The following is a 9,922-nucleotide window of genomic DNA, read 5'->3' as shown; positions in this document are numbered from 1 at the left end:
TACCTCTTTTGGTCCCTCGAAGGAGGGGGAATGTTCAAAATAGTCCTACCTTTTTTAAAAAGTAACAATTGATCCCAACTTTTAAAAAAATGGTTCAAGTTAATCATTTTTGCTAACGACACGGTGCAGCTGCCTCCCTGGACAAAACTTAATGACGTGTCAATTTTATGTGATTGTGTGGCAATGTTAGGTTTAATACATGTAAAATTAAAATTGGGAGAAAATAAATTGAGTACGTGACAGCATGTAAGAGGTTAAAAAAAAGAGCGGTTAGGGTTAGAATGAAAATCGCGATTTAGGATTAAAAATTGCAGCTTTCTCCCTCATTGTCCAGTGTTCATTGAATTTTTGTTTCTTTCGCAAAATGTGCAGCTTTCACCTCCTTTCTTATCCACCAAACTCGCTGTAAAGCTCCTTCATAAGCCACTCCTTCCCAAGCTTGGTGGTCACACACCACTTTCTGGAAGATGGGTTGACTTGGTGCATTCTCATTCTTTCCTTCTTCTTTTTTTTCCTTCTTCTTTTTGCGGTTTTCATTGGTTTGTAGTTGTGTACAACTTTGTTTCCATAAGAAGTATATATTTGTCTGCCATTCTTTGTGTTATTACTCTATTTGATTTGTAAAGTCAGTTTATAAGCATTTACCTTAGAAGCATTTATATGATCTTCCAATGGTTTTTAGGTTCAAAATCAATCAAATTTGATCGCATTCTAAATCAATTCCTATTATTCCTACCACGATCCATGCACAGTGAAGCTAATTTTGCACAAAATACTTTAGTAAATAAGGTGCCCTTTATACCAATTTAAAAAATTGTTACATGTTTTCGTAACAATTGAATCCAGAGGATCCAAAATAGTCAATGACAGTATTACAAAAAAAAAGGAGGAATTAAACAAAATGAAGATAAAAAGTTGACATTGGTCAGAACACCAAGCATGTTATGTACTTAGCATGTATGCGTATGACGTACTTGATATTGGATAAATCTCTCTCTAAACTGAATTTGTTGCTGGTCCACCATTTCACTCTGTCTTTCTATTGAGGTCCAGATTTTGAGAAGGAGAATTCAGGAACCCCCCTTCGAATGTCTTCGTCCTTGTGGCACCCTCCTTGATGAACCTTCTTTGTCCTCCGACGACCTCCGAATGGACCCACCATCCTTGTCCTCGGACGACGACGTCTTCGACTTCCTGCGGGGTTTCGACGCTGTCGGGGGCTTCTCATCTTCCGATGATTGATGACCAAGTTAGAGGAATCCAAACCCTAACCCCTCTTTTTTAACCTCTGCCACGTTATTTATGTTATTTTTACAATTTTAATCTCACACTGCCACACAATCACATAAAATTGACACGTCATTAAATTTTGTCCAGGAAGGTAGCTGCACCGTTTAATTATTGACACCGTTAGCAAAAAGGATTAACTTGAACCGTTTTTTCAAAAGTTGGGATCAATTGTTACTTTTTAAAAAAGGTAGGACTATTTTGAACATTCCCCCTCTTTCGAGGGACCAAAAGAGGTATTAAGCCTTTCTTTTATAAGTGTACATAATATACACAAACAAGTGGTATCCAGAGCAACAAGGTTCAAGACCCATGTCGTGAGAGAGTGTTATCATGACAAATGGAGGTGGAAATTTTCTGACCAATCTACCAATTCTTGAAGGGAAAAATTATAACCATTGGGTTATAAGGATGAAGGTCATCCTTGGTTATCTAGAGTTGTTGGATGAAGTCCTAAATAAGAAGAAAGATTGCAAGGCTTGTTGTCTTCTTTACTAATGTGAGGATATGGTAAAATTTGTGAAAAATTTTAAAGCAAGAACAACAAATGAGGCATAGGATATATTTCAAAAGGCACATGGAAGTGCTGAGAAAACGAAGAAAGTGAAGTTGTAGTCTTTTAGGAGGTAGTAGGAGTTACTGCCTATGTTTGATTTTGAAATTGTTGCAAAATATCTCAATCGATTGCAGTTACTAGTAAATTTAATGAGAGATTGTGAGGAGATTGTAACTAATCAAAACATGGTTGAAAAAATATTATGCATGTTACCTCCAACATTTGACTACATCGTGGTAGCAACAAAGGAGTTTAAAGATGTAGAAAAGATGATAGTGAAAGAGTTGCAAGGGTCGTTGGAGGCATACGAGTTGAATTTGTTCTCGAGAAATGCTGAAAAGATTAGTGAGGAACAATCTTTGTAAGTGTAGATAACGAAAAAGGAGGTTCCTTTTAGAGAAAATGGAGAAAGAATAAAGTGGTCGCTTTAATAAAGATTTCAGTGTTTCGAATCAATAACATTTGAAGGTGAAGAAGAGAGATTAAGTGATGAGTCTAGTGGGATTGGACAAAATGATAATGTAGTGCAACCTCCATAGTCACAAGAACAAAAAACGATAAGATAGAGAATTATGTCGAGATCATTGGTGATTTAGAAATGTTTTCAAACAATGCAGTAACCGATGAAGGTGAATTGATGCATTTTGCATTATTAGTAGAGGTTGAACCTATTAACCATGAAGAGACATTGAAGCATGATTTGTGTAGAATTGCAAGGTTAGAAGAAATGAAGGTTATTTAGAAAAGTCAAACTTAGGTATTGACTGAATAACCTTTGAATAAGGCACCTATTGATGTTAAATGGGTGTTTAAGCTAAAACTCAATCCAAATGGAACCATTTCCAAACAAAAGGCATGATTGGTTGTTAGATGTTTTCTGCAAAAACAATGTTTAGACTATATAGAAGTATTTGTTCTTGTGGCGTTGGCAAATGGTAAAAGGTGGCCTCTATTTCAATTAGATGTAAAATCCATATTTATGAACGGACCGCTTGAAGAGGAGGTTTATGTCATCCAACCCCCCGGGTTTGAGATTAAAGGATAAGAAAACAAGGTGTATAGGTTGAGGAAGGCATTATACGCCCTCAAACAGACAACAAGAGAGAAAAGTACTTAACCAAGTACCTCATCTCATGATGAAGTATATATCTACGCTTAGTATCTTTAGAGAAAAAAACTTAATTGCAAAATGTTACCTAAAGGTAGGAAATCAAAAGCACTTTGTTGTTCTGAGAAAGCATTAAATAACATTAAATGCTCAACATTCAGAAACAACAAAAGTGATAAGAAAAGACATATTTTTTGCATGCACAATTTACTTTTATCTTGCAGATAAGTTATTCTACACGCATCCACAATACTACAGATCAAATATCAAAAAGTGGACGTTAAAGACAAGAGATATTCACATAATGTTCCTCACTTAAAATAAAGACTAAAAAAATCGTACAACCTACTTCAAGCAAAGGACTAAAAAAACATATATGCTTTGACAAGTTGACTAATCCAACAGTTGTTGTGCAAAGAAGAAAGAGAAAGCACAAGTATCAAGGCTACAAATGCACTCTAACGAACATATACCTATGAAGCCTATAAATATAAGATCTCTCAAGAAGAAAATCAAGAGTATAACTTAAGAGAATATCTTAAGAAAGAAAAGCTTACAACGATATATTCATCTTGAAAAGAAGAAGAGAAAAGGCTCAAGAAAAAAAAATACATTTGAGCTGAAGGAAAGAGAAAGGAAGAGAAAAAGAGAAAGAGATACTCTCGAGCTTCACTATCATATATTCTACTATTGTAAGAGAAAATAGAGAAACACTTGTGAGTGTTTAGACTGCTTTGTATTGTATTCAAATTCTCTCAATGAGAGATATAGTTTGAACTACTTGTAAGTAATCGTTGATTGCAATTCTGAAGAGAATTAAAACACTCACAACTGAACTCTTTTCAGTTGAGGAATATTGGCAAAGTTGCTAAGTATCAAAAGTGGTTTGAATACTCAAAGGAAATCTCAACGGGTTGTTTAGTACCAAAAGTGGTACAAATACTCAAAGGAAATCTTGGCATGGTGCTGAGTACCAGGAGTGGTGCTAATACTCAAAGGAAATCTCGGCAAGGTAACTGAGTACCAGAAGTGGTGCTAATACTCATTTGTAATCATGTGAAGATTATAGTGGAACCATTTACGGAGGAGACTGGACCTAACTCAGTTGGAACGAATCAGTATAAAACCTCTTGTGCAATTATCTCTTCTCTTACCTAAACAATCCTCTTGTGAAAACCTACAATTATGCTTTATTTTCAAACAAAAGAATCTTCCAAGCTAAACGATTTATTTCATAAAGGAGGTTCTTAAACAAAGCTGCAATATCTATATTCTGAATAGCACGCTAAAAGTTGTTATCATAGAATCCTATTAAGTGGAGCTTACATTTATTTAAAAGAAGATTTCAAGGGCTCAACAACGTGCTATATTGGTAGGGTACATAAAAGTTTTACATTAACATTATTCAACCCCTTCTAGTGTTTTTCAGTAACTTCGTTGTTTTATAGACCCATTTACAGCCTATGACTTTCTTGTTGGGAGGGAGATCAATAATGGTCCATGTCTGGTTCTATTCAAGGGCTATGATTTCTTCCTTCACCGTAGAACGCCAATGTTCATGCTTGATGACATCTTTGTAGTCCTTTGGATCAATTGTACTGTCTATAAAAAGATAAAAGCTCTATATGCAGGAGAAAGTCTATCAAAACTTAGCACATTGTTAATATGATGCTTTGTTGTAATAGTGTTATAGGAGGCTATTTGAAAATCTTTTAGATATGCATGTATTTTTCTAGTTCTTATAAATCTCAGAAGGGATATAACGTTGTGTTTTGTATGTTCTTCATTATTAGTAGTAGAAGGATGATAAATAATGGTGTTGTGGGATTAAGGAGTTCCATGAAAGATGTCACTTTGATGTAGGGGTAAGGGTAAATTAGAGTGTTAAGTTAGAGTAGATGCCATGTAAGGAAAATCATTTTCATAGAAAACAACATTTATAGATATTTATATGTTATGAATATCAAGACGGTAAGTTATGTAACATTTGGTAGGAAGATGTAAGCCAAGAAAAATGCTGAAAGTAACACAAGGATAAAGTTTTTTACAATTAGCTTGAAGGGTGTTGGTATAACAGAGACAACTAAAAACTCTAAGTTTATTGATATCAATTTTTTTGTAATGAAGCTTTTCATATGGGTAAATGTTATTTAGAAGAGGAGTGGACATAATGTCAATAACAAAAGTAACAAAATTGAGAATATATATCCGTAATTAACGAAAGATTTTAGAATGAAAAAGCAAGGTCTAATCAAGAGTTGTTTGATGTTTTTTTCATCTACTCTTTATATTTATCTTCCTCATCTAACTTTTATATTATTTGATAGAGCATATGTTTTATTTTCTACATAGTCTATTTTTTTTGTTATAGAAAAAAGTTTACTTTTTTATATTTTTATAACCAATATTTTATTTAAAATTAAAATTAAAATCTTGAGTTTGGTTAACTCAATTCTAATACACTCTTTAAAATAATTATATACAGTTTATTTAATAAAAAATACATATAAAAAACTTAAATACGTTATCATTATAAAAACAATGAAAGTATTATTATTTAATTTTATAAATATATTATACCTTTTAAAACTTTTAAAAGATGCAGGTGCATCCAATGGCTAAAAATACTAATAGCATAACATACAGATTCTTATTACCCATCTCAATCAATGAATATTTAATAATATTATATTCTTTTATAATTTTTATTAAAATTTATTTAATTAATAGTAAAATTACAAAAATATCTGTTTTTTCATGAAAAAAAAAATGTATACCACAGTGGAAATGAGGATGACTTTCCATCTCTACTTCATCCTTTGTCATGTGACATATGGTATAGTGGAAATGAGGATGACTCATGTCTTATCATATACCATATGTTTTGACTAATGCATTTTTATAAAAATTTATTTATTAATTTATTGATTGATATTGTAAAACCATTCCTTAGTAAATTAACCAGAAACACGTGGTTTTATTGTAGGAGGGTTTGAGTGGTTGGTATCCCTCGTGTAACTCGTGCTAGTTTTGTGAATGGATTTGTGAGTACCATCTTTCTCTTGGTCTAGGTTTTTTTAAAAAAAAAAAAACAAAATGGTAATTTCTGAGGGGAAAGTTTTTAGTTAATTTTTAAGGTATAATTATTTTTCTATGAGAAAGGAAAAAAACAAATGGTAATTATTTTTAAGTGTAACAGTTTCATTTAAAAACCAAAATTCTCATCTAACTGATAACTTGACCAGGAATTAAAAACTTGTGTTTGTTTTAATAATAAAAAATATAAAGTTGTTCATGGGGTGATTCCTAAAATTGGTAATTCAATGAGAAGTTGTGAAATCCATAATATATACCTTCATATTTCAATTTTATATTTTAAAAAATAAATTTTTTAAATTAAAATATATATTTTATCAATTTTATTCTTTAAATAATTATTTATTAAATTTAATTGGTTTCTCAATTTAATCATTTTTCAAACTTAACTATACTTTTTAATTATAAAATTATTTACAAAATAAATAAAAGCTATTTACGATAAAATTATAAAAATTATTTATATTTAATATTATAATTACAATAATATACAACAACATAACAATAATTTATTATTTTTTATTATCATAAAAAAATGTAAACATATATAAATACTAAATTTTAACATATGATGTTTTTTATATTTTTGACTATTTTTTAAGTTCTAACATCATAGCGGGACGTTAAATTGATGTAGTTTTTTTTTTCAACAATATTTTTATTCTCACTAAATCTATGAAAAATTAATGTGCAATACAGATACACCCAAAAAAAAATTCATAAATTTTAAGTACTTTAGGTATCTTAAATTGTAAAATATGAAAAAATTGGTAACAAATATTACGAAAATAGAAAACATACTTAAAGGATAGATTTTTTAAAATTCTAGAACTCCAATTTTTTTTGGGAATTAGACAAAAATTATGACCTTTTTTTTTTAAGTTTTTTTATCACTACAACGGTGAATTTGAAACCAATATATAATATGGAACACTCTAATTATTTTACAAAATTCTAAAAATGAGAAAAGAAACATCAACTTTTAAGAAATACAATCAAATCAAAGAGAATGAAAGTTTGAATCTAAAGAAGTACCACAACTTTAACATGAAATGAAATGAATTGAAGACGAAGCTATATAATTGAAAGAGATACAACTATGAACATATTTCATATGATTTTAAAACGAATTTAATGCTTTAGACGTATGTTACAATGTGTTATTTTTGTAACTTTAATTATAAAAATATCAACAATGTGATTTTACTAGTTTTATTTAAAGTAGTTTACATGCTTTTTTCTTTCAAAATATCACCAATTTTTATCATTAACTATAAAAATGAAAAAAAATAATTTGTAGATATATTATGATATTATTAATCATATGATCACTATATAAAATTACATATTAAGTGGTAGAAAACCAAAATAAAATTATGCAAATGATTTGAATTATCTTTGTTAGAAAGTAGACATTAACTATGATATATATTGTTTTATACATATGAGTTTTTCAAAATGTGTTTTGTAACACATTCGTTTATTTTCTTAATTAAGATATTTCAAAGTATCTTAGTTAAAAAGTAGATGTTAAACTATGATATAATATGTTTTATACGTCATAAAATTATTGCTCATTGAAATTGAATGCTTTCACTATAATCTTTATACGAAATACGAATAATAATAATTTTGTAAGTATATCATTAACTATTATTATTTCATAAACTTCTTTTACTAGATAAAATTAAATCAATATTATTGTTTCGTAAGATTAGGGTCAATGGCATATAAAAAATATTTCCACAAATATTATTATTTTATAGGCATTTTCATTATGAAAAATAAAATAAATATTTATACAAATATTTACTAAGAATCTAGAAAATATAATATTAGAATAAATAGATGTTTTAAAATAATGATAAGAGGTATTTTATTTGAAAATGAATCGATAATATAAATAAAAAATTTTAAACTCGTCCCATTTCTTAAAACACAAATTATTTCTTTAAAAAAATTTCCTCCTAATTCTCTATTTCTAAATTATCTTACTCTTTGATTATTTGTTTGACGATTAGAAAGTTTTTACGAGATCAAAGTTGAGTAATCTTCATTCTCTATCGATCATTTATTGGTTTAGAGCAAGTAAGTTTCTATCTCATTTTTCATTAATTTTTGTCTATGAACATGCTTAGGAAACCTCGACGTGTGTATCATTGTTGTTCTTTTCCTAGTTCTTTGTTAGTATGTGGTCCTAAGGACTTATTCCGATCGTAATTCGATGTTTTGTGGGTATTTGTAGAGTTCCTTGTGTTTAAAGCAAACAGTTGAACTTTCTTAGAGCTGTAGTAGTTCTTTGTGAGACAAGGGAAGCTAGTTATTATCTTATGTTAAATTATAAAATATGAATTGATAATATTTAGAGTGTGTGATCTGTGGATGTTGAATACTTATGTTTGAATTATTGTTTAATGTGAATTATTATTGTGGAATTATGTTTGATCACTTGATGATTGTGAATTTGTATGAATATATTCTAAATTTACAATTTGCGATGTTTTGAGTTGTTAGAGATGTTTTTGGTTGTGTTGAGATTGATTAAAAGTGGAGGAGTATTGAACTAGCATGAATAGTAGAGGTTTGTGGTAGAAATAAGATATTTTAAGTATGTGAATTTTGAATTAAGGGTTAAAAAGAGGAGGTTCAGTTTTATGGTCTTTTTAGAGGTGATTTATAATTGTTTAGAGTGATGAATTTAATGGAATCTGATCTAGAAAGGAGTAGTAGTGAGTTGGTAGTGTTTTGGTTAGTTTTAAGTTGAATTTTGGGGGTTTAAAGTAGTGATATTTTGAGTTAGAGGTTTTGGGTTAAATTGGTCAGTTTAAAGGGTATTGGTAAGTCATTTCTAACTTGTTAGGGTCCTTAACCTACTTAAAAATGAGCTAGAATAGGTAGGATGCGATTTTTGGTTTTTAAGTTGAGAATTTAGTTGTTTTTTAGTTTATATTTTGTTGTAAAAAGTTGATTATTGGTTGAAGATAGGTTATACACTTTTGTTTGAGTTTAAATGAGTTTATAATCCAATATAAAAGTGTTAGAAGTTGGTAAAAATGATTATAATGGGTAATGAATGGGTTATGAGTGCTAATTTTATAGTTTTAGTGTTGTAGATTTATGCAATTCGGTTGGGCCAGCAGAATATGCTAGCTAGGCGAGTTTAGGGGAGTTTTGGCAGTAGGCTCCAAAGGCTAGGCGAACCAGCTCGCTCAGCTTGGGGAGCTTGTTGTTTTGTCTCTCATTGGGTGAGTGGAAGGGCTCACTGAGCGAGTATTTGAGATTTTTGGCAGAGTTGCAAAGGCTAAGCAAGTCAGCTCGCTTAGCTTAGAAGGGTTACTGTTTTGCCTCTTACTGGACGAGCAGAGGCTGCTAGATAGGCGAGTGAGTTTGTGTTCTTAAGTGTTTTGAAATCATTTTACTTATGTGTATGGTTTAAAAATATATAATGGGTTGTTGTATGATATGTGATAATGTTTAGAACTTATGTTTGAATGGAATGAAATGTATAAGTGTTTTAAGGAGGATTCTTAAGTGTTGTATCAAAGTATTGTTTGTATGAATTTAGGGAGCCAGTCTTAGGGGTTATCTTGAAACTCTAATGATCATTCATTCTCAAGTAGAGAAGTTTGATACATGTGGTGAGAGTAGCAGGAGGTCTTAGTCTAGGTGCTTCTAATGTGACCTAAGATGCGGTACAAACTAACCTTGTGGTAGGGTGAAACCCATTGACAATAACTTTGCAAAGCAATAGAGGTCACCATAAGTGCACAATTCGCCATAGCTCGACATTCATACTAGATTCGGAAAGTCCAGTCTACGTCTTAGCATATTTAAGATGTGTAGATTGTTTTATATGAAATATGATTTAAGTATGA

This window comes from Vigna angularis, chromosome 10 (assembly GCF_016808095.1).
Source record: "Vigna angularis cultivar LongXiaoDou No.4 chromosome 10, ASM1680809v1, whole genome shotgun sequence".
NCBI classification, from domain to species: domain Eukaryota; kingdom Viridiplantae; phylum Streptophyta; class Magnoliopsida; order Fabales; family Fabaceae; genus Vigna; species Vigna angularis.
This window is presented reverse-complemented; position numbering follows the sequence as displayed.